At 37.6% G+C, this 27213-nt stretch overlaps 1 long non-coding RNA gene across 1 annotated transcript in view; it reads left to right on the top strand.

Annotated features, from left to right (window-relative positions):
- LOC135969512 (uncharacterized) overlaps nt 1-23974 on the top strand; it is a 47571-nt gene extending 23597 nt beyond the window's left edge. Inside the window, exon 3 of the long non-coding RNA XR_010584775.1 lies at nt 22484-23974. This is a non-coding gene — a long non-coding RNA (uncharacterized lncRNA). The remainder of the gene's footprint in view (nt 1-22483) is intronic.
- The last annotated feature ends 3239 nt before the right edge of the window (nt 23975-27213 follow it).

The following is a 27213-nucleotide window of genomic DNA, read 5'->3' as shown; positions in this document are numbered from 1 at the left end:
GAAGTGGATGGTAGATGAAAAAGTGGTGGGTTGGGTTGCCTTTGGTACAAGCTGAAAGATATGCACCTGTGGAAAAATCCCACTCCCAAAAGTAACAATAATCCCAGGGGAATTTTTAAAAATCCTGTTAAAAATGGGTTTTGAAAAAGTTAATGTGTGAGTGTTAAAAACCTACTACCATTTCCCTGCCTTTTCTGTATGTACCAGTTGGTTTCCCAAACTTTTCATATGCTGGCCCAGGTAATGGGTGAAGCAGGAGACTGGAAAAGGCAAAAAGGACAAATTATAAATGCTGAAGACCTAACTAGGGGAGCAAAGATTGCTTCTGGAGAAGTGAAACAATGGAAATACGAAAAAGGGTGGGGGAAAAGCCAATGAAAGCTGAGTTTTAAGAGCTTTTGAGGCTTTTAAATACCTGAGCCTAGAACCTAAAAATCAGACACTGTGGGTAGCTATTGTATTGTGTGAGATGAAAAAGGATTGAGAGATTATATTTAAAACTGTTGCTGTGTGTTCTGAGTGTAATGTTTCCCTTTGCCAGCAATATTAGTAAATGTTTTCTCAGTGATTTTCTTTCATTGTTATTGAATACATGTTTCTGTGGAATAGGACACCCATATTAAGGCTGTCCAACATTTATCAGGTTATATGAAAACAAAGGACTTCTCTGTGAATCTTCATTTTAGAAAAGGTCATCTGTACATTTCAAATCTTTAGTTTAATGAGGCTAATGTATAGAAGAGTGTGATGGTTAATTTTATTTGTCAACTTGGCTAGGCCATAGTACGCAGATATTTGGTCAAAACCAGTCTAGATGTTTCTGTGAAGGTATTTTTTAGATGAGATTAACTTTTAAATTAGTAGACACTGAGTAAAGCAGTTACCTTCTGGAATATTTGTTGACCTCATCTAATAAGTTGAAGATTTTAAGACAGGGGAAAAAAGACTCAATTTTTCTTTTTCCAGAGGAAAATGATATTCTGCCTTCAGACTGCCTTCTGACTTGAGTTGAAACATCAACTCTTCCCTTATTCTTTAGCTTGCCAGCCCACTCTGCAGAGTTCACTTTTAACCAGCCCCCACAATCACTTGAGCCAATTAAAAAATAAATCTCTCTCTGATACCCGTGCACACACACATACACACATGCACACTCATGCATAATCTTCTATTCTTTCTATTTCTCTGGAGAAAGCTAACATAAAGTACAACAATCCAAAATGAGCAAATTAAATCTAATTGAGCCTATTCGGCAGTATGTTACTTAATGTCTCTGGAATAGAAAAGATTGAGAGAGGTGTCTAGGAGTCAAATCCTGAAATGCTTGACCAGCCACATACCATAGTTACCATAGTTTTACCACTTCACTAGGTGCCCAAATAGATGCATGCATAGAAAGCAAAGGTAAGTGAATCACAATGATGATAGGGGTTGTGAAGAATTCATATCTTTGTAGAGAAGATTTTCTTCTTCTGTCCTAATGCCTACAAAAGTGTTCCCTACTTCTGCATATTTTCTCCAAAGCCTATATCCTAAGTTCAGTGCTCTCAATTTTGCTACTCTGATGGTGAGAGAAGTCGAGGTGAAAATTCCAAGGAAAATATCTTCAAGAGAGCATGGGAATGTTTCTTTCCTAGGTCCAAAGTACCGTTGTAAGCATCTTTCAAAGATGGGGCTTCTTCTGAGAAGAAAAGTAGACTCAGACTCATCTAAAGAAATTTGAGAAGAGAGAATCAAAACAAGGTGGGTCCAAAATACAAATTCTAGGGGAACAAGCTACTTGAAATTAAATGATTTAAATATCTTCTCTCCAAATAAGAAAAGTTTAAATTCTATTAGTTATGGGTCATAGTGTCTTGATCACTACTAATATTTTCTTAGGTCCAAAATTTATTGGTGGGGGCAGGATGGTATGGGAAGGAAGAAATTTTGAATTTCTTCCAGAATTCAAGGTAAATTTTAGATATCTGAAAAACTCAATATGTATCATCTGCTTTCTTAAAATTTCTGTGATTCTGTAATATTCTCAAAGTTTTTATACACTCATTTTTTTTGCTTTGCCTTTTACTATAATTCTCCTTAACAACACTGCCAATATAGAATGGGCTGGAAGGAATCTCATTAATTTAGGTACAGAAATAAACATTGAGTATATGTCCTGATATCACAGAGGAGCTTAAAAATTTTTAACACTGAGTGTCAAGGTCTTCAAAGAAACTCAAATCAATAATCTAATATCGCCAAATGTTTTGGGATAGTTTCAAGACACACACAAGACTATTTAAAGACATTTAAAACACAAATATAAAACCATATCCAAACTCTATGCAATTTGTGGCCAACCAAGCCAAATTCAGTATTAAACAGGAAGTAGAAATAGGAAAAGAAAACTAGTCTTTCAGAGGTTTACATTGTTCATCTTTATGTCTTCCACTGCTCTTAGTACAATTATATATGTATTTATATATATATAAGGCAATCAGATATTTTTGGAATTAAAATTTTAAATAAATTTTAATTTCAAGATGATGCTGGTGATTTTTATACTGATAAAGATAATTATCTTCTGAATAAGGACTCTGTAAACTCTCAGAACTTTACAATGTGATTTTTAATGAAATAAAATAACTTTTCTATGCCCTTTAATGATAAGAGCTATCAATGAATATTTGCTGTGTCCTCTTATATGCATGTTAGTAGCATCCACTGCATGCCCAGTTGTGAATGAGCAGCTTTATTTAGTAAAGTTCCTGAAGCAACGCTGACCCTTTATGACCTCTTTGAGAGATAGAAACAGCAAATCTCTCTGGTATTATTAGGGAAGAATACTGGTGAACCAATGTAACAGACTTCCTTTTCAAAGAAAAAATAGACTCATAATTGGAAAAGTGTTTTGGGTGTTGCTGACCTGACAAAAGATTAAAATTAAACTCTAAAGTAAAAATGACTCAAGTAAGATAATACTTTAAAGCATTGTTTTCTTCTCTTTTGCAATTGGTGTTCTCATAGATACGCTATAAAACACAATTATGTAATATATAATAATATACATATCATTTGGATATATGATATAATCAAAGTAGATATAATAATTGCTATCATTTTTGAGAACAGACTATGTGCAGGGAATAGTGTTAGGTTCTTTAAATATATTCTCTTATTTATTGCTCTGAACTAGTATATAAAATATATTTTATAATTCACAATCTAGAAGTGAGGAACTGAGGCATGGTGAAATTAAATAACTCGCCTAGAGCAACAGAGTTAGTAAGTTTGTGGAGCTGGAAATCAGAACCAGGTCTGTAATTCCAAAGACCACACTCTTTATTCAGTAGCTATTTATCATTGCCATCATCTTTGATGACATGTAAAGTAAGTAAGTGAAACTAAAACCTCTATATGCAACATGATGGATACATTTTTATTTATCAAATAAAAAAATGAGAATACACTTCTTAAAGAAAAGTTTACTTGGCCAGGCGCAATAGCTTACCCGTGTAATCCCAGAACATTGGGAGGCCAAGATGGGAGGATGGCTTGAGGCCAGGAGTTAAAGACCAGCCTGGTCAACAAAGTGAGATTCCCATCTCTATTTTTAAAAGTGAGAGAGAAACTTACTGGATGTTCCACTATATAGAAAAACAGAAGATACAAGCTACGTAAACCTTTTTTTGACTTTGGGTACATTACTGGTGATGTTGGTTCAACGAGCCTACATCAAACAAAAGAAAGATCAACAATCCAGAACTGGGGGGGTGGAGCAAGATGGCCAAATGGGAACAGCTCCAGTCTCCAGCTCCCAGTGTGAGCGACACAGAAGAGGTGATTTCTGCATTTTCAACTGAGGTACTGGGTTCATCTCACTAGGGAGTGCCGGACAATCGGTGCTGGTCAGCTGCTGCAGCCTGACCAGCGAGAGCTGAAGCAGGGCGAGGCATCGCCTCACCTGGGAAGTGCAAGGGGGAAGGGAATCCCTTTTCCTAGCCAGGGGAACTGAGACACACAACACCTGGAAAATCGGGTAACACCCACCCCAATACTGCGCTTTACCAAGGGTCTTAGCAAACTGGCACACCAGGAGATTATATCCCACACCTGGCCGGGAGGGTCCCACACTCACAGAGCCTCCCTCATTGATAGCCCAGCAGTCTGCGATCTAACAGCAAGGCAGCAGCCAGGCTGGGGGAGGGGCGCCACCATTGCTGAGGCTTAAGTAGGTAAACAAAGCTGCTGGGAAGCTCGAACTGGGTGAGGCTCACAGCAGCTCAAGGAGGCCTGCCTGTCTATGTAGACTCCACCTCTGGGGACAGGGCACAGCTAAACAACAACAACAACAACAACAACAACAAGCAGCAGAAAATTCTGCAGATGCAAAGGACTCTGACAGCTTTGAAGAGAGCAGTGGATCTCTCAACACGGAGGTTGAGATCTGAGAATGGACAAACTGCCTGCTCAAGTGGGTCCCTCACCCCTGAGTAGCCTAACTGGAAGACATCCCCACTAGGGGCAGACCGACACCCTACACCTCACACGGTGGTGTACACCCCTGAGAGGAAGCTTCCAAAGCAAGAATCAGACAGGTACACTCGCTGTTCAGCAATATTCTATCTTTTGCAGCCTCTGCTGCTGATACTCATGCAAACAGGGTCTGGAGTGGACCTCAAGCAATCTCCAACAGACCTACAGCTGAGGGTCCTGACTGTTAGAAGGAAAACTAACAAACAGGAAGGACATTCACACCAAAACCTCATCAGTACATCACCATCATCAAAGACCAGAGGCAGATAAAACCACAAAGATGGGGAAAAAGCAGTGCAGAAAAGCTGGAAATTCAAAAAATCAGAGAGCATCTCCCCCTGCAAAGGAACGCAGCTCATCGCCAGCAACGGATCAAAACGGGATGGAGAATGACTTTGATGAGATGAGAGAAGAAGGCTTCAGTCGATCAAACTTCTCAAAGCTAAAGGAGTAATTACGTACGCAGTGCAAAGAAAGTAAAAATCTTGAAAAAAGAGTGGAAGAATTGATAACTAGAGAACTTAATGCAGAGAAGGCCATAAACAAACTGACAGAGATGAAAACCATGACATGAGAAATACATGACAAATGCACAGGCTTCAGTAACTGACTCGATCACTTGGAAGAAAGAGTAGCAGTGATTGAGGATCAAATGAATGAAATGAAGCGAGAAGAGAAATCTAAAGAAAAAAGGAGAAAAAAAAATGAACAAAGCCTCCAAGAAGTATGGGATTATGTAAAAAGATCAAATCTACGTCTGACTGGGGTGCCTGAAACTGACGGGGAAAATGGAACCAAGTTGGAAAACACTCTGCAGGATATCATCCAGGAGAACTTCCCCAGCCTAGTACAGCAGGCCAACATTCAAATTAAGGAAACACAGAGAACGCCACAAAGATACTCCTTGAGAAGAGCAACTCCAAGACACATAATTGTCAGATTCACCAAAGTTGAAATGAAGAAAAAAATCTTAAGGGCAGCCAGAGAGAAAGGTCAGGTTACCCACAAAGGGAAGCCCATCAGACTAACAGCAGATCTCTCGGCAGAAACTCTACAAGCCAGAAGAGAGTGGGGGCCAATATTCAACATTCTTAAAGAAAAGAATTTTCAAACCAGAATTTCATATCCAGCCAAACTAAGTTTCATAAGTGAAGAGGAAATAAAATCCTTTACAGATAAGCAAATGCTTAGAGATTTTGTCACCACCAGGCCTGCCTTACAAGAGACCCTGAAGGAAGCACTATACATGGAAAAACAGGTACCAGCCATTGCAAAAACATGCCAAAATGTAAAGACCATCGAGGCTAGGAAGAAACTGCATCAACTAACGAGCAAAATAACCAGTTAATATCATAATGACAGGATCAAGTTCACACATAACAATATTAACCTTAAATGTAAATGGACTAAATAGTCCAATTAAAAGACACAGACTGGCAAATTGGATAAAGAGTCAAGACCCATCAGTTTGCTGTATTCAGGAGATCCATCTCACATGCAGAGACATACATAGGCTCAAAATAAAGGGATGGAGGAAGATCTACCAAGCAAATGGAGAACAAAAAAAGCAGGGGTTGCAATCCTAGTGTCTGATAAAACAGACTTTAAACCATCAAAGATCAAAAGAGACAAAGAAGGCCATTGCATAATGGTAAAGGGATCAATTCAACAGGAAGAGCTAACTATCCTAAATATATATGCACCCAATACAGGAGCACCCAGATTCATCAAGCAAGTCCTTAGAGACTTACAAAGAGACTTAGACTCCCATACAATAATAATGGGAGACTTCAACACCCCACTGTCAACATTAGACAGATCAATGAGACAGAAAGTTAACAAGGATATCCAGGAATTGAACTCATCTCTGCAGCAAGCGGACCTAATAGACATCAACAGAACTCTACACTCCAAATCAACAGAATATACATTCTTCTCAGCACCACATCACACTTATTCCAAAATTGACCACATGGTTGGAAGTAAAGCACTCCTCAGCAAATGTACAAGAACAGAAATTATAACAAACTGTTTCTCAGACCACAGTGCAATCAAACAAGAACTCAAGACTAAGAAACTCAATCAAAACCGCTCAACTACATAGAAACTGAACAACCTGCTCCTGAATGACTACTGGGTACATAACGAAATGAAGGCAGAAATAAAGATGTTCTTTGAAACCAATGAGAACAAAGATACAACATACCAGAATCTCTGGGACACATTTAAAGCAGTGTGTAGAGGGAAATTTATAGCACTAAATGCCCACAAGAGAAAGCTGGAAAGATCTAAAATTGACACTCTAACATCACAATTAAAAGAACTAGAGAAGCAAGAGCAAATACATTCAAAAGCTAGCAGAAGGAAAGAAATAACTAAGATCAGAGCAGAACTGAAGGAGATAGAGACACAAAAAACCCTCCTAAAAAATCAATGAATCCAGGAGTTGGTTTTTTGAAAAGATCAACAAAATTGATAGACGGCTAGCAAGACTAATAAAGAAGAAAAGAGAGAAGAATCAAATAGATGCAATAAAAAATGATAAACTGAATATCACCACCGACCCCACAGAAATACAAACTACCATCAGAGAATACTATAAACACCTCTACACAAATAAACTAGAAAACCTAGAAGAAATGGATAATTTCCTGAACACTTACACTCTTCCAAGACTAAACCAGGAAGAAGCTGAATCCCTGAATAGACCAATAGCAGGCTCTGAAGTTGAGACAATAATTAATAGCCTACCAACCAAAAAAAGTCCAGGGCCAGATGGATTCACAGCCGAATGCTACCAGAGGTACAAAGAAGAGCTAGTACCATTCCTTCTGAAACTATTCCAATCAATAGAAAAAGAGAGAATCCTCCCTAACTCATTTTATGAGGCCAACATCATCCTGATACCAAAGCCTGGCAGAGACACAACAAAAAAAGAGAATTTTAGACCAATATCCCTGATGAACATCATGTAAAAATCCTCAATAAAATACTGGCAAACCGGATCCAGCAGCACATCAAAAAGCTTATCCACCATGATCAAGTGGGCTTCATCCCTGGGATGCAAGGCTGGTTCAACATATGCAAATCAATAAACATCATCCAGCATATAAACAGAACCAAAGACAAAAACCACATGATTATCTCAATAGATGTAGAAAAGGCCTTTGACAAAATTCAACAGCCCTTCATGCTAAAAACGCTCAATAAATTCGGTATTGATGGAACGTATCTCAAAATAATAAGAGCTATTTATGACAAACCCACAGCCAATATCATACTGAATGGGCAAAAAGTGGAAAAGTTCTCTTTGAAAACTGGCACAAGACAGGGATGCCCTCTCTTACAACTCCTGTTCAACATAGTGTTGGAAGTCTGGCTGGGGCAATCAGGCAAGAGAAAGAAATAAAGCGTATTCAGTTAGGAAAAGAAGAAGTCAAATCGTCCTTGTTTGCAGATGACATGATTGTATATTTAGAAAACCCCATCGTCTCAGCCCAAAATGTCCTTAAGCTGATAAGAAACTTCAGCAAAGTCTCAGGATACAAAATTAATGTGCAAAAATCACAAGCATTCTTATACACCAGTAACAGACAAACAGAGAGCCAAATCATGAATGAACTTCCATTCACAATTGCTTCAAAGAGAATACAATACCTAGGAATCCAACTTACAAGGGATGTAAAGGACCTCTTCAAGGAGAACTACAAACCACTGCTCAGTGAAATAAAAGAGGACACAAACAAATGGAAGAACATACCATGCTCATGGATAGGAAGAATCAATATCATGAAAATGGCCATTCTGCCCAAGGTAATTTATAGATTCAATGCCATCCCCATCAAGCTATCAATGAGTTTCTTCACAGTATTGGAAAAAACTGCTTTGAAGTTCATATGGAACCAAAAAAGTGCCCGCATTGCCAAGACAATCCTAAGTCAAAAGAACAAAGCTGGAGGCATCACACTACTTGACTTCAAACTATACTACAAGGCCACAGTAACCAAAACAGCATGGTACTGGTACCAAAACAGAGATATAGACCAATGGAACAGAACAGAGTCCTCAGAAATAACACATCTACAGCCATCTGATCTTTGACAAACCTGAGAAAAACAAGAAAGGGGAAAGGATTCCCTATTTAATAAATGGTGCTGGGAAAATTGGCTAGCCATAAGTAGAAAGCTGAAACTGGATCCTTTCCTTACTCCTTATACAAAAATTAATTCAAGATGGATTAGAAACTTAAATGTTGAACCTAAAACCATAAAAACCCCAGAAGAAAAGCTAGGTAATACCATTCAGGACATAGGCATGGGTAAGGGCTTCATGTGTAAAACACCAAAAGCAACGGCAGCAAAAGCCAAAGTTGACAAATGGGATCTAATTAAACTAAAGAGCTTCTGCACAACAAAAGACACTACCATCAGAGTGAACATGTAACCTAGAGAATGGAAGAAAATTTTTGCAATCTACTCATCTGACAAGGGGCTAATATCCAGAACCTACAAAGAACTCAAACAAATTTACAGGAAAAAAACAACCCCATCAAAAAGTGGGCATAGGATATAAACAGACATTTCTCAAAAGAAGACATTCATACAGCCAACAGACACATGAAAAAATGCTCATCATCACTGGCCATCAGAGAAATGCAAATCAAAACCACAATGAGATACCATCTCACGCCAGTTAGAATGGTAATCATTAAAAAATCAGGAAACAACAGGTGCTGTGCTGGAGAGGATGTGAAGAAATAGGAACTCTTTTACACTGTTGGTGGGACTGTAAACTAGTTCAACCATTATGGAAAACAGTATGGCAATTCCTCAAGGATCTAGAACTAGAGGTACCATATGACCCAGCCATCCCATTACTGGGATATAACCAAAGGATTATAAATCATGCTGCTATAAAGACACATGCACATGTATGTTCCATTGCGGCACTATTCACAATAGCAAAGACTTGGAATCAACCCAAATGTCCATCAGTGACAGACTGGATTAAGAAAATGTGGCACATATACACCATAGAATACTATGCAGCCATAAAAAAGGATGAGTTTGTGTCCTTTGTAGGGACATGGATGCAGCTGGAAACCGTCCAGCTGGAAACCAAACACTGCATGTTCTCACTCATAGGTGGGAACTGAACAATGAGATCACTTGGACTTGGGAAGGGGAACATCACACACCAGAGCCTATCATGGGGAGTGGGGAGGGGGGAGGGATTGCATAGGGAGTTATACCTGATGTAAATGAGTAGTTGATGGGTGCTGACGAGTTGATGGGTGCAGCACACCAACATGGCACAAGTGTACATATGTAACAAACCTACATGTTATGCACATGTACCCTAGAACTTAAAGTATAATAATAATAATAAAAAAAAACAAAACAGCAACAGTCCAGAACCTACGAAGAAGTCAAACAAATTTACAAGAGAAAAACAAACAGTCTCATCCAAAAGTGGGCAGAGGATATGAACAGACACTTCTCAAAAGAAGACATTCATACAGCCAACAGACACATGAAAAAATGCTCATCGTCATTCACCATCAGAGAAATGCAAATCAAAACCACAATGAGATGCCATCTCACACCAGTTAGAATGGTAATCATTAAAAAGTCAGGAAACAACAGGTACTGGAGAGGATATGGAGAAATAGGAACACTTTTACACTGTTGGTGGGACTGTGAACTAGTTCAACCATTGTGGAAAACAGTGTGGCGATTCCTCAAGGATCTAGAACTAGAAATACCATATGACCCAGCCATCCCATTACTGGGGATATACCCAAAGGATTATAAATCATGCTGCTATAAAGACACATGCACACGTATGTTTATTGCGGCACTATTCACAATAGCAAAGACTTGGAATCAACCCAAATGTCCATCAGTGACAGACTGGATTAAGGAAATGTGACACATATACACCATAGAATACTATGCAGCCATAAAAAAGGATGAGTTTGTGTCCTTTGTAGGGACATGGATGCAGCTGGAAACCATCATTCTCAGCAAACTATCGCAAGAGCAGAAAACCAAATACTGCATGTTCTCACTCATAGGTGGGAATTGAACAATGAGATCACTTGGACACAGGAAGGGGAGCATCACACACCGGGTCCTATTGTGGGAAGGGGGTAGCGGGGAGGGATAGCATTAGGAGATATACCTAATGTAAATGACGAGTTAATGGGTGCAGCACACCAACATGGCACATGTATACATATGTTACAAACCTGCATGTTGTGCACATGTACCCTAGAACTTAAAGTATAAAAAAAAAATCAGCAAGCCTTATTTTTAGAAATCTGAAAACAATAAATACTGGTACTAAGATTATAATATATGGTGATTCTTTTCCACTTTTACTTGATTCTGTTGTCCTCAGAACTGAGGAAGAAGTGTTTTCCAGAAATCTCAGAGTCTACTTTTATTAATCCATGCTTGTCTCCTGAGGGGGATGAGATATTGTATGCTGCTACTGTATTTGAAAATCATACTAGAATTCACTTCAGACTAAGCACCGTTATGTAGTTGGAACTATATACACTTGGACATGCTATATGACAACACTGAAAATGGGTGTTGTATATAAACTTCCCTCCATCTGGATATGTTTTAAATTCCATAGCAAATAGAAACGTTGGCAAGACAGGAAAAATACTAAAGAATAAACATTTCAGCCCTCCAGAGGCTATAATTCATTTAATCATTCATTCTAATACACTCATTCATTTAACAAGTATGTATTTGGCATATGCTAGAAACCAGGCATTGACATAGGTGCTAAGGACACACTAGTGAACCTTAAGGATGGATGGAAATCCCTACCTTGTTAAGCAGACCTTCTGCTAATAAGATGTATCTTCAACATACCAGACTCTTGTTAACATACTCCTAGAGCAGGGGCATGTTAATGTACCAAAATTTTTCTGTGAAGGGTCAGATAATACATATTTTAGGCCTTGTGGGCTATATAGTTTCTATTGTAACCACTCTGATCTGCCATTGTAATATGAGAGCAGCCATAGATAATGTGTAAATAAATGTGGCTATATGTCAATAAAAACTTTAATTACAAAAACGGGTAGTTGAGTTAGACTGTAGATCATCTAGTCTGGGTCTCTGACTTGATAACTTAGAACAGAGACAAAAAGCTGCACAATATGAAAAGTTACTTTAGAAATCAATCCAGAAATCTTCATTTTGCAGGTGAATTAAATGAGGTCCTGAGAGGTTTAGCTCCAGGTAACAAAGTAAACTAATGGCAGAACCAGAACTAGAACCTATAACTCCTGACTCTTAGTAGAGTTTCCTTCTGCCTCACTAGATTGCCTCTCCTGTGCTGGAAGTCGTAGGACTTACTACAGTGTTGTTGTACTATGTGAAAGAGAACATTTTTCTTCGGTTTCTTGGGGTCCAAATACTACTAGTTTTAAAAACACCTGTGCACCATCATCACTATCACCACTATCATCACTACCATCATCACCAGCCTCACTATCATCACAACCACCACTACTACTAACGTCATCAGTATCATTATCACCACCATCATCACCATCATCATCACAAGAAACAACCAAAGACCATCACAAAAACTCAGAGTCACAAAGGGGTTTATTTTTCTTGGTGCAGCAGGATCTGAGAGTGCATTTAAGTGTCATTGTGAAAGCACCTCAGTAAGGGGATGTTGAGAGGAGCTTCTTATGGGCTTGGGTTTGTGCCGATGGTTCTGAGGATGGATTACAAAGCAGAAACTCACTCTGGATCAAATGCTATCAAGAAACAGAGACTGTTCTGAAGTCCTTGGGATTAAAAAAGAGAGAGAGAGAGAAACAGAGACAGCTGATGATTGGATTTCTTTATTTATTTTGTCTAGCAGGTGGGAGGATTATAGCATGGGTAGAGTTGTGTTGGTAAAGAAGTACCAATCACTCAGCTTAGCCAGAAGAGGGGCAAGCTAGTCATTTTTGTGGTGGTGACTGGTCTTGTTGCTCTTTTGTTTCAAACATCAGTTTTTTACTTTCTTACTTGTATTTTCACACTTCAATAGCAATAAATAAGGTCTACTGTTTAAAAATTGTAAAATTCAGATAGGAAAAAAAGATAATTAAAATCCTCCATTCATAGATAATAATTAACAACTTGGTATGTACCACTTTTCTGTGTATACATGCACATACATATGTTTGCACAAGATATGAGATAACAGTATACATTCCAATTTAAACTACATTTTTACTTAATGTATAAAACATGTTTCCATAAAAAGCATCATTTTTAATGAGTTCAAAGATATTTCACTATGTGAGTCTGCCATAATTTATTTAACCGATTACTTATTATTATATATTTAGAAGAAGGTTTCCAGTCTTTGCTGTTATTAAAAACATAGTCATTTTTTTTGTGCAAATTCCAAATACTTTCCTTGGGATAAATTCCTAGATCTAAGAATGTTAGATCAATGCGTATATACATTTTAAGACTTTAAAAAAAGTTAGTAAATTTCTATCAGAAAATCTGTATAAATTTTTGCTCATGCATATAGCGTATGAGAATATTCCTAATCCTCCAAAAATAAAATATCCATTTTACTTAAAAATGACTCTAGCATAATGTCCTAAGAACATAATTTTATTCTTTTTACATAGAATTTATTCACATTTCCCATCAGTCCAATAAACTTTCATTGAATATTAGTGTGGGCCAGTCACTGTGCTAGGTGCTGAATATAATCTGTGATTTTTCATAGTCAGTATCTTTACTTGTCACAGTCTAGATACATGACCATCAACCACTTTCATAGAAAAAGGTAAGAGGAAATGTAAATCTTGTTAGATGAGGATTTTTAGGAGGAGAATTGTATCTGTATTGAGGCACCACTAACAATCCATTACAAATAATTTATCATCATCATCTTGGATGTGCGACACGAGTTAACATTTTCTCCAAATATTTTATTTAGTTCTATACTTTAGATAAATTAATATAACTTTTGTCTCTTTTTTGTCCAAATATTTATTGAACTCCTAAGAAAATATTAGTAATCACCATAAAATACATTACTGACTCGTAGGCAAACTCTGAACTAGTTGTTCTGGACAAAAAAAAGTTGCTGGATGTAATTTCCATATCCTTGTTGTTCCACTGTTCAATTAGGAATATTTGTCAAGTCTTTATCAAAAGAGATAACAACACAAGTATTAATATGTGAGGTTGCACTAGCTATCTTGGAAATAAAGCTTTATGTTGCAAGGAAAAATTAAAACTGGCAATCGAAATGTCTAAAATACACAATTGCAAAGTGAGATAATTTTTTTCTTTAATTTTATTTTCTGCTGCACTTTCTTAAGATTAGGGAGGGGCTTCGTTATTAACCAGACTCTTGCTTTCTATTGAAAGCATATACACTGCGAGCTTGGGCATATACACCATCCTAAAATTCTGTTGCATGTGTACACTTTTCATTTCCTTGTATCTTTTTTTCCCAATTCAGTGCATGTCAATAAACACTATTAGACTTTCATACTAACAGCTGTAGCTATTTTATAAATTAAAATAAATTCCTAAGAGATTATGCTTTCAAAAGATAATTTCATTTGACATTTATGTATGTTCAGAAGTGAAATATATCTGCTAATATCACACTTAGGTTGTTTTCTCAATACTTTCTTTTGCTTTTTGAATTATTGTTGAGTCCTTTCACGTGAAACTTATTTAAGCTGTAATCTGTTTTTAAAACAAATCATTATAATGACTGTAATTTGTATTCTTTACAAGCTACTTTAATTTTTAAAGTAGCATTGAATCATTCTACAAAAATTTGGATTAAAAATAAAATATAAAATGCATTCAGCATATGAAATATTATTCCTTTGATATACTTTCTTTGTATCCACATCGTTCTAAAGTAATTTTATGTATTTTATATTCATCAATTATAATAAAGATTAATTTTAATATGTGCAGAAAATCATAATCATACATAATATGTATAAGTCTTAGTCTTCTTTTTCATTATTACGATTTTTAAATTGCTGCTTTATAACTTAAAGTGACAACCAAAATTATCATTGGCACCCTGAGTTTTAAATATGCTAATACATTAATTGAGTTGGCTTTGTTGCTTTTATGTAACTTTGCAAGTTTTGTGTGTTGAGAGTGATATAAGTTCAAAGATCTCAATGTGAATCATTACTGAGACAGTTATAAATATCATTAATTGTTTAATTGTGGTATTTATATTTTGTAAATGAAATTAATTTGAAATAACTAGTATACTTTGTTATTCTTTTATTCATTTTGACTTAACAAATGCATATTGAATAGTTACTCTGCATAAAACACTGCATGAGGGGTCAGCCCGTACTTCCCATACTTTCATAAAAGAACCATTATTTTTTGGCAAAATCTCTTTCTCTTTACTCTCTTTTTCTCTTTCTCTCTCACGCACACATACACACACACAGAATTTATTCATTAAAAGTAAAAATTTATATAATCAGTTTTTAATGTTTATAATTTTTTATTCTTTAATTTACAGTAAACTTTTCTGGGGCGGTGTACAGTGGTATATATTTTGCTAATACATGGAGTCCTGTGTTCACCACCACAATCAAGCTACTAAAGAGTTTCTTCACACACACATACCAATTTCTCATGCTGCCTTTTTGGTAATTGGCCCCTCCTCCACTTCAATCCTTGGGAACCACTGATCTGTTCTCTGCCTGATAGTTCTTGCCTTTTCCAGAATGTCACATAAATGAAGTCATAGAGTGTGTAGTCTTTGAATGGAGTTTCTTGCACTTAGCATAATGCATTTGAGATCATTCATGTTGTCATACATATCAGTAGTTCCTTTTTGTTACTGAGCAATGTTACACTGAATGTATGTGCAACTGTTTCACTAATTGGGGGACATTTTGGTTGTTTCAACATTTAGCAGTTATGAATAAAGCACTTGAAAACATTAGCTTACAACTATTTTGGTAAACATAAGTTTTTATTTCTCTTGTATAAACAGGAGTGGGATTGCGGGTCATATGGTAAATGTATGTTTAATTTTAGAAGAAACAGCCAAACTGTTTTCCAAAGTGGCTGTGCCATTTTACATTCCCACCAGCAAAGTGTGAGGGTTCCAGTTGCTCTGCCTCATTGCCAGACTTATGACGGTTAGTTCTATCAATTTCAACTATTTAAATAGATGTATGTTGTATTGCATTGTGGTTTTAATTTTTTCATTGTCCTAATGACTAATGACACTGAGGTTATTTTCCATTTGTATATCTTCTCTGGTGAAGCATTTTAAAAAACTCTTTGACCATTTTAAAAATTGGGAGATTTTTGAAAATGTTGAATTCTGAGATTTGGATACAAGTCATTTGTCAGGTAGGTGATTTGAAAATAAATTACTTAAATACGCTTGCTGTTTTATTCTCTTAACAGTGTTAAAAGCCTTATTTAACAATTTTTTTATTTTAGGGCTCATGCTTTTGTTGTCATATCTAAAATCCGTTTGCCTAATCCAAGGTCTTAAAACTTTCTCCTATGTATTCTGGTAGATGTTTTTTAAAGGATGGTTTAATGTTCAAGTCATCCTAGACAGAACCTTGATGATTCTGTTAGGTCTTTGGACACTGAGCCTCATTATCTAGGTTTCTATCTTGATTTGGAGACTACCCAAGTGAAAGTGCTATGTAAATTCTAGAATGCTGTAGACTTTTTAGTTATGTTTCCTTACTTTTAAAATTATGGAAACAGGAACTGTTATGTACTTACATGTGGGTCACAACCCTGTGGCTCATTTCCTGAGTTCCCCGAACCTCTGCTCTTTCTAGCTCAGTAAAATGCAGCATGATGTTTATGAGTTCTAAGTAGATCTGCTTTTTGATAAATCTGGCTCTGGACCCACTAGCTGAGAGAATTTGGGAAGACTTTGTAGCTCGAGTAGCAGTTTCCTCTGTGAAGTACAAAACTCAATCCTTCTCAGTGTTTTAGCAAATCTGTTATTGTTAGTTAGCAGTTGTTGTCATTTGTATTGAAATGCTGCCTTGCTCCTTCCATTCTCCTTCAGTTATTAAATTACACAAGAGTCCAGGAGTTGAGGTTCTTTCCTTGTTGCCAGTCTTTCCTGTTGTTGGCCAGCATCCCAGATACCCCATTGCAGTGCACCCTCCACCTACAGAGACTTTACCCCACCCAATTGCTCTCTGATGATGATAATCACCAGTTGTGCCAAAAGACACCGCGTGTCTCTAGACATTAAATTCCACCTGCCGAAACTGTCCCTCTCCACCACCTACCCTTCCCTGACGTTCACTACAAGTTAGAGTAAATGCTGATTCCCAGGTTCCAGCTCCCCGCGAGGTTGCCTGTGCTCCACTCTCCAACTCAGAAGCTCTCTCCAATAGATCTATTTTGCCTCTCTTCAAAGCATTCAAAAAAGCTTTGTCACCTCTTTTTTAAGTTCTTAATTAAAAGGCAAAACTCATGTCATAAATTCACCACTGGTTTTTACTTGCATGGGATTGAAATCTCTTACTTAAGTTTAGGAAGTTCATAACAGACTGTATAGGTAATTTTCTGCCCCTCTTGATTTAAAATGGCTGCTAAGATGGAAATTCAGATTGCATAACACATTCCATTTCAGTGGAACGGGATTGAGGAAATTATGGGGTGGCAATCATTTGAACATGATGGGTATTGAAAAGTTTCATGTTCCAGAACCGTGGGTATGTCGAGGCAAAGCCTGACTATTTTAGCTATAAAACCAACTGCCAAACTGTACAGAGGTTTACTGTCTCAGGTTACATAAGATTTCTTTTGTGAAAGGTTCTTTTATTTGTTTGGGAGTTGGAGATACTGCTTACATTGCTCTGTAGTGTTTTGAATGCCATCATTTTTTCCCCTTTGAAAATACAGGAGTTTTCTGTGTGTTTTGAAGTCTGTTTTCATCTTCTTTCATCTCTTCTCACTCTCGAAACTAAAGTAAGGATGTGAGAGATGTAACATCTCCACTCACTTCCTCATCCGGGAGCTGTGATTTTTCAGAGGAAGAGAGATAAGTGCCTTTTGATTATTGTTTAGGGGCAATTGTGACATCTTCCTGGAAAGTTAAGCACAAGGAGAGATCAAATGCTCTGGTTTGAAGTCCAGTTGTATTCGCAGCTCACGTCAGAAAAATGTGAAATCAAGGAAAAAAACAGCTGAATAAAAGTAAACCCAAATCCAAATGATAGTGAAGTTCGAGCAAAATATTGTGGAAATGTGAAGAAATGACGTGCTGCAAGCCAGTGGAAGATGGATACTAATAATTTATTATCGAGTGTATGGGTATGTTAAAAAAAAAAACAAAAAAACCCCAGGTGGAATCCACTTCTTAGGCTCTTGGACCACCATGCAGTTAGCTTCTGCCTGCTGTTCCATGGAAAGTCCCTCTGGAATCACCTGCTACCTCATAGGTACAGGCAGAGTCAAAGTGGGTGCCAGCCACCCATCTTAATGAATCAGTGCTGATGGGGTGCCAGGAAATAATTAATGCATTCAATTTCTTATTCTGAGGATGGTTAAAAAGTGAGATTTTAAAATAAAATTGCGTCTGAACCATTGAAGTCTTTGGTTAGCCTATCATGGCCTTGGTTGTCCTTCCATTTGTTCTGCTAGGAAGGGCTGTTATCACTTTTCAACATCTTGTATTCTCTTTTATTAATACTGTGGGCTCCTTTTGTGATTATGATATGGTTTGAGCTGTGATTTTTATGATTCATGTCACTTTGGTGTTTATTAGAACTGCATGTTGCTGGGTACAGTTTATCAAAACTGCATATTACAGGCTCAGGCCTATACTCACAGCATTTTGAGGGGCTGAGGTGGGAGGATCACTTGAGCCCAGGAGTTAAAGAGCAGCCTGGAAGCATGGCAAAACTCCATCACTACAAAAAATATAAAAGCTAGCTAGGTGTGATGGGTGCATCCATGGTCCCAGCTACTAGGGAGGCAGAGGTGGGAGGATTGCTTGGGCCTGGGAGGTCAAGGCTACAGTGAGCCATGATAGCACCACTGCACTCCAGGCTGGGTGACAGAGCAAGATTCTATTTCAAAACAAAACAAAACAAAATAAAAACCCTGCATATTGGGGTGGTACATCTTGATGTCAGAATGAGCAGAGCACCTAGCTCCATCTTAGGGATTTTCCCATTGCCAGTGACCTGGAACTCTCTCTTACATGATGTCAGCAGTCCTGAAGGAGATAAGATAGAGTAAGACCCACCACACCACTGGAAAAACATCTTAAAACTGAGGTGAAGGTCACAGATGTTAGTTCCTGCATCTTGTAGTGATACCTTTACTCCCTAGGAGAGGTTGTCAGATACGAATGATTGGGGAAACACTTAACAGTATGGATGGTGTGAGTAAACCTGTATCCCTGGAGCGAGATGACCCTACTTATTCTTGCACCATGACTAAAGAAGAGACTATATGCTGAAATGCATTAGATCTGTATATGCCTTATTCCTGGGCACAGTTGGACCCACAGTAGAGCAATGCTCTTGGGAAGGGGCTCTAACTCTCCTGTTATTATCCTTTGTACTAAATGGAGAGAGCAAATAATATGCAGTCTAGATTTGCATACCAACTACTCAAGGAGTCACAGACAGATATCTCGCAGCTAGCTACCTGCTATCATGGACATCAAATCCCTGGTGTGATAGAACCTGGACACATTGTGCAAAGCTGAAAATAATAGAATCTCCTCCCATTGGAGAATGAAGAGCCACTAATCTCAGGCAGCTTCTTGTCAGGCAATGTGGAGGTAGCCACCAATGTTATCCAGCAGAAACTCCTGTTTACCTCTCCAAAATAATATATGAAAAAGAGAATAGGCTAGGTGCGGTGGCTCAAGCCTGTAATCCCAGCACTTTGGGAGGCCGAGACGGGTGGATCACAAGGTCAGGAGATCGAGATCATCCTGGCTAACAGGGTGACACCCCGTCTCTACTAAAAAATACAAAAAATTAGCCGGGCGTGGTGGCGGCGCCTGTAGTCCCAGCTACTCAGGAGGCTGAGGCAGGAGAATGGTGTGAACCTGGGAGGCAGGGCTTGCAGTGAGCTGAGATGCGGCCACTGCACTCCAGCCTGGGCGACAGAGCGAGACTCCATCTCAAAAAAAAAAAAAAAAAGAAAAAGAGAATAATACATTGTGAGGACATATGTTAATTTTTGCATTTATAGCAAGGGAAGGAGGATAGAATATGGGTAAATATTCAGAAACAGATGAGGTTATGGGTTTGGTGGAGGAATTGAGGTAATTACACACAGCAGGTTTCTATTTTCTTTATTAACAGCAGGTTAGGTCATTTGTTGAGAATGAAGTGAGCAGCATCTGGTTCAGAGGTTTGAGGAAGGTGGAGAAGTATAAAAATAGTCACTGTGGACAACAGGAAAGAGATTTTCCTGGAGAAGAACTGCAGGATTTCTGGACAGTTACAGTTTGAAGCCATGAATTTTTAATGGCATCAATCTCAGCGGTTGTGTGATTATTCTCTAGCAGTGATTGAATCAGCAGTCCAGGTATAAATATGAAGAAGGTAGACTTTGGGATGAAGCAGGGTTGAAAATTTACTTTATGGCATTGTGTCAGGGTGGTTGCACTTAATATTACCATTTGTTGCCATTACTTTTAATGGCAAAAACCGCTATTATATTTGCACTAACCTAATATATCGGTAGAGAACAATTGTAATGATAAAAGTATTTAGGACATGGCCATAGGGCCTGAAGTTTGAAGTGGAATGGGAATAAAGATAATGAAATGAGGCAACGGAAAAGCTAAGAGTCTTAGAAATGTAGCTTAGACTCCAAAGCAGACTAAAATACCAAGGAACCAGTGAAACATTTGATGAAGAATGAATCAATTACTTGTAAAATTTAGGAAACATGAAGTAACTTAATGGCAATAACTATTTTATGGCTATTTTTGTGGGTTCCTCCTTTTGCTTATACCCCACAGGAAACTCTTATTTCCTCCAGCTTGAACTGTGTCAGAGCTAGATGGGAGTCTGCAGTTGTCCACTGAGGAGCCATGATGGTTACAAATACTCAACCATCATACAGGTCCATGGTTTCTCAACTCACAGGGATGAATGAAAAAGTAACCAGAAGCTGAGGGAAGAAAAATTGGGCTTCTAATGACAGGAGAGAGTGAAATGAAGAAATGAAAGTTCTTGCAAGAGAGACATAGCCTTTAGTGAGGCCAACACAGCGCATGGTCAGCCCGTAGACCAAAGTCAATTGCTTAGCTTACCTGTGCTTATGTGTCTGTCCAGGCCCTTCCCACCTGCAGATCCATCCCACACAGACAGTGTTCCACCTGAATGTGAAATGCATTCACTGATTTCTCTAACTCACACCCTCGTACATCTCCCTATGTTAGAATAGAAGGTGGAATACTTAGAAAGATAGTGGGATAAGAAAGCCCTGCTCTTGATCAGGATTGAATTATATAAAATTAGTTTTAAATCTGCTTCTGAGTTGTGTAACAAACTCACAAGACTCCTGCAATCAGAATTATTATTATTATTATTTATTATACCTTAAGTTCTGGGATACATGTGCAGAACATGCAGGTTTGTTACATAGGTATACACGTACCATGGTGGTTTGCTGCACCCATCAATCCATTATCTACATTAGGTATTTCTCCTAATGCTATCGCTCCCCTAGCCCTCCACCCCGGGACAGGCCCTGGTGTATGATGTTCCCCTCCCTGTGTCCGTGTGTTCCCATTGTTCAATTCCCACTTATAAATGAGAACATGCAGTGTTTTGTTTTCTGTTCCTGTGTTAGTTTGTTGAGCATTATGGTTTCCAGCTTTATCCATGTCCCTGCAAAGAACATGGACACATCCTTTTTAATGGCTGCATAGTATTCCATGGTGTATATGTGTCATATTTTCTTTATCAAGTTTATCATTGATTGGCATTTGGGTTGGTTCCAAGTATTTGCTATTGTGAACAGTGCTGCAATAAACATATGTGTGCAAGTGTCTTTATAGTAGAATGATTTATAATCCTTTGGGTATATACCCAGTAATGGGATTGCTGCATCAAATGGAAATTCTGGTTCTAGATCCTTGAGGAATTGCCACACTGTCTTCCACACTGGTTGAACTAATTTACATTCCCACCAACAGTGTAAAAGCATTCCTATTTCTCTACATTTTCTCCAGCATCTATTGTTTCCTGACTTTTTAATGATTGCCATTCTAACTGGCATGAGATGGTATCTCATTGTGATTTTGATTTGCATTTCTCTAACGACCAGTGATGATGAGCTTTTTAAAATATATATATATATGTTTGTTGGCCGCATAAATGTCTTCCTTTATCAGAATTATTTTTAAAGGTAGTTTTGAGAAAGAGAATTTGGGACTATACTACAGAAAGTCTTAAATTTCAAGATAAGGAATTTAGACTTTATTCTAAGATTCTAAACTAAGGCTCTCCCCTTTGGGGACAGAAAGATAACATGTTGGAAGTAGCACTTTTAGAAGATTCATGAGATGCTGGTGGATGGATGAAATGTGTGTTTGTTTCACCTTACATCAATGGGAAATTTGTCTTTTGTTCACTATCAACAGATCTTGTAGTTTCTTCCTAAATAATGTCTTTAAATAGTTTTCCTTTTTCTTCTATTATTCTCTCAATTTCCTATGCAGCCACTATCATTTTTTTTTCTCTTAATTTGCTCTCAGACATCCACCTTTCCTCCTTTAGTTCAAAAATGCCAGTTGTTTTTGTCTTTTTAGTAACTTTTGTGGAAGAAGATCACCCATTGAACTAATCAAAAACCTCTCAGTGGTCTCATTTTAATTAAATAAAAATCTCTAATTATGAGTTCAAGGTACTTCTGTCCATTCCTTATCTAATTTAATTTCCTTTATTTCTTAGGATTGCCTCCTTTACTGTATGTTTTCCAGTGAGATGAAGATTTTGGTCATTTCCTCATTCATATTCCTGCTTTTCAAAACCCAAGCAAGAAAGGAAACTTCTGCAGTGACTTTCTCATTATGAAATCTTAGCATTCACTAACCGGCCATGATGGGCAACCAGCCAAATGGATACATATACACTAGTCTGTACCTGCAGAGAAAGAACTGCAAATCTCTGTGATCAGAAAACTATCCTATCTTGTACATTATTAAAAGTCTGCCTCCAAAAAGTTTACTTCTGGAATACTGCAATTGAATAGAATCAGGGATCCTACCTGTGTCCTTCAACTTTCACTTCTTGTCTACTGAAGTAAAGGTTGAATTTGCATTAGACCCAATGCAGTAGACCCAGTAGTCTGTGAATGGAAATGGGCAAACCTGTGACCTCCCAAAAATTAAATGTGAAAGTTTTGTTTGTGTATACTCATGGCATTATTCTTTTAATGAAGAGATAATCTGTATACTTTTCTTTTTTAAAAGATACTTTTATTTCTTTATTGTTGTGAACTGACGCAGCTAATTTCTTTCTGAAGAGGTTCTTTGGTTGAGAATGGTAGCAACTAGTTTGATGTAGGGGGTGAGAGTTAGCAGTCCCCCAAAATCTTACTTTCAGGTTATAATGAAAGAAATCTCTTACAAAATTTTTACACACGGTGAAGGCTGCTCTCTGCTTCCAAGATATCCTCTTCTCACTGCAGCCTCACATGACAGAAAGGCAAAAAGGGATTAATGCTCTGTCCTCACATGCAGAGAGATGGAAGGGCCAGGCAGCTCTCGGAAACCCCTTTTATAAGGTCATTAATCCCATTCACAAGGGTGGAGCCCTCATGACTTAATCACTTCCCAAAAATTTTTTTGTTTTTTCATGATTACGGGTACACAATTGTTATGTATATTTATGGGGCACATGTGATGTTTTGATACAGGATACAACGTGTAATAATTACATCAGGGTAACTAGGTATCCATCACCTCAAGAATTTATCATTTCTTTGTGTTAGAAACATTCCAGTCTACTCTTTCAATATTTTAAAATATACAATAAATTACTGTTGACTGTATCATCCCGATGTGCTACCAAATACTAGACCTTATTCATTCTATCTAACTATATTTTTGTCCCCATTAACCATCCTCACTTTTTCCCCTCCACCCTGATCCCCTTCCCAGCCTCTAGTAGCCAATATTCTACTCTCTGTCTCCATGAAATCAGTTGTTTTAATTTTAGCTCCTACACAGGAGTGAGAACACGCAAAATTTGTCTTTCTATGTCTGGCTTAGTTCACTTAACAGAATATACCCCAGTTCAATCCATGTTGTTGCAAATGACAGGAGTTTCTTCTTTTTTTTGGTTGAATAATATCTCATTGTGTATATGTACCACATTTTCTTTATGCATTCATTTGTTGATGGAAACTTTGGTTGATTCCAAATTGTGGCTATTGTGTATCGTGCTGGAGTGCAGGTATCTCTTTCATATACTGATTTCCTTTCTTTAGGATACATTCTTAACAACAAGATTGCTGGATCATATGTTAATGATCCATACGCAGAAGAATGAAATTAGACCTCCATCTCTTGCCATATACAAAAATCAAAGCAAAATGGATTAAAAGCTTAAATCTAAGACTCCAGTCTGTAAAACTACTACAAGAAAACACTGGGGAAACTCTTCAGGACATTGGTCTGAACAAATATTTCTTGAGCAATACCCCACAAGTACAGGCAACCAAAGCAAAAATGGACAAATGGGATTACATCAAGCTGAAAAACTTTTGCATAGCAAAGGAAATAATCAACAAAGTCAGGAGACAATTCACTGAATGGGAAGAAACACTTGCAAACTACCCATTGACAAGTGCTTAATAACCAGATTATATAAGGAACTCAAACAAGTCAAAAGGAAAAAATAAAATAATCTCATTTAAAAATGGGCAAGAGATCTTAATAGACATTTCTGAAAAGAAGACATACAAATGGCCAATAGACACATAAAAAAAGCCAACATCATTGATCATCAGAGAAATACAATTTAAAACAACAATGTAATATCATCTCAGCCATTAAAATGGCTTTTATAGAAACAAATGCTGGCGAGAATGTGGAGAAAGAAGACATCTCATACACTGTTGGCGGGAATGTAAATTAGGATAGCCACTATGGGGAACAGTATGGAAATTCCTCAAAATACTATGCTGAAGTATTTAAAGTTCATAACAGGTACCATAATATTTATGCATATAACATACATATATAAAATTTTACATAAATGTAGAGAGCTCATCATATATGCTCTGTTTTTATTATTATTATACTTGCTGCACTCATTAACTTGTCATTTACATTAGGTATATCTCCTAATGTTATCCCTCCGCCCTCCCCCGTCCCCACAATAGGACCTGGTGTGTGATGTTCCCCTTCCTGTGTCCAAGTGATCTCATTGTTCAGTTTCCACCTATGAGTGAGAACATGCGGTATTTGGTTTTCTGTTCTTGCACTAGTTTGCTGAGAATGATGGTTTCCAGCTGCATCCATGTCCCTACAAAGGACACGAACTCATCCTTTTTTATGGCTGCATAGTATTCCATGGTGTATATGTGCCACATTTTCTTAATCCAATCTGTCACTGATGGACATTTGGGTTGATTCCAAGTCTTTGCTATTGTGAATAGTGCCGCAATAAACATACGTGTGCATGTGTCTTTATAGCAGCATGACTTATAATCCTTTGGGTATATCCCCAGTAATGGGATGGCTGGGTCAAATGGTATTTCTAGTTCTAGATCCTTGAGGAATTGCCACACTGTTTTCCACATGGTTAAACTAGTTTACAGTCCCACTAACAGTGTAAAAGTGTTCCTATTTCTCCATATCCTCTCCAGCACCTGTTGTTTCCTGACTTTTGAATGATTGCCATTCTAACTGGTGTGAGATGGTATCTCATTGTGGTTTTGATTTGCATTTCTCTGATGGCCAGTGATGATGAGCATTTTTTCATGTGTCTGTTGGCTGTATGAATGTCTTCTTTTGAGAAGTGTCTGTTCATATCCTATGCCCACTTTTTGATGGGGTTGTTTGTTTTTTCTTATAAATTTGATTGAGTTCTTTGTAGGTTCTGGATATTAGCCCTTTGTCAGATGAGTAGATTGCAAAAATTTTCTCCCATTCTGTAGGTTGCCTGTTCACTCTGATGGTAGTGTCTTTTGTTGTGCAGAAGCTCTTTAGTTTAATTAGATCCCATTTGTCAATTTTGGCTTTTGTTGCTGTTGCTTTTGGTGTTTTACACATGAAGTCCTTGCCCATGCCTATGTCCTGAATGGTATTACCTAGCTTTTCTTCTAGGATTTTTATGGTTTTAGGTCTAACATTTAAGTTTCTAATCCATCTTGAATTAATTTTTGTATAAGGAGTAAGGAAAGGATCCAGTTTCAGCTTTCTACTTATGACTAGCCAATTTTCCCAACACCATTTATTAAATAGGGAATCTTTTCCCCATTTCTTGTTTTTCTGAGGTTTGTCAAAGATCAGATGGCTGTAGATGTGTGGTATTATTTCCGAGGGCTCTGTTCTGTTCCATTGGTCTATATCTCTGTTTTGGTACCAGTACCATGCTGTTTTGGTTACTGTGGCCTTGTAGTATAGTTTGAAGTCAGGTAGTGTGATGCCTCCAGCTTTGTTCTTTTGGCTTAGGATTGTCTTGGCAATGCGGGGTCTTTTTTGGTTCTATGGGAACTTTAAAGCAGTTTTTTTCCAATTCTGTAAAGAAAGTCATTGGTAGCTTAATGGGGATGGCATTGAATCTATAAATTACCTTGGGCAGTATGGCCATTTTCACAATATTGATTCTTCCTATATATGAGCATGGTATGTTCTTCCATTTGTTTGTGTGTGTCTTCTTTTATTTCACTGAGCAGTGGTTTGTAGTTCTCCTTGAAGAGGTCCTTTACATCCCTTGTACGTTGGATTCCTAGGTATTTTATTCTCTTTGAAGTTATTGTGAATGGAAATTCATTCATGATTTGGTTCTGTTTGTCTGTTACTGGTGTATAAGAATGCTTGCAATTTTTGCACATTGATTTTGTATCCTGAGACTTTGCTGAAGTTGCTTATCAGCTTAAGGAGATTTTGGACTGAGACAATGGGGTTTTCTAAATATACAATCATGTCATCTGCAAACAGGGACGATTTGACTTCTTCTTTTCCTAACTGAATACCCTTTATTTCTTTCTCTTGCCTGATTGCCCCAGCCAGACTTCCAACACTATGTTGAACAGGAGTGGTGAGAGAGGGCATCCCTGTCTTGTGCCAGTTTTCAAAGGGAACTTTTCCACTTTTTGCCCATTCAGTATGATATTGTCTGTGGGTTTGTCATAAATAGCTCTTATTATTTTGAGGTACATTCCATCAATACCGAATTTATTGAGAGTTTTTAGCATGAAGGGCTGTTGAATTTTGTCAAAGGCCTTTTCTGCATCTATTAAGATAATCCTGTGGTTGTTGTCTTTGGTTCTGTTTATGTGCTGGATTATGTTTATTGATTTGCGTATGTTGGACCAGCCTTGCATCCCAGAGATGAAGCCCCCTTGATCATGGTGGATAAGCTTTTTGAAGTGCTGCTGGATTCAGTTTGCCAGTATTTTATTGAGGATTTTTGCATCGATGTTCATCAGTGATATTGGTCTAAAATTC

Source organism: Macaca fascicularis, chromosome 2 (genome assembly GCF_037993035.2).
Source record: "Macaca fascicularis isolate 582-1 chromosome 2, T2T-MFA8v1.1".
Taxonomy (NCBI): domain Eukaryota; kingdom Metazoa; phylum Chordata; class Mammalia; order Primates; family Cercopithecidae; genus Macaca; species Macaca fascicularis.
This window is presented reverse-complemented; position numbering and strand designations above follow the sequence as displayed.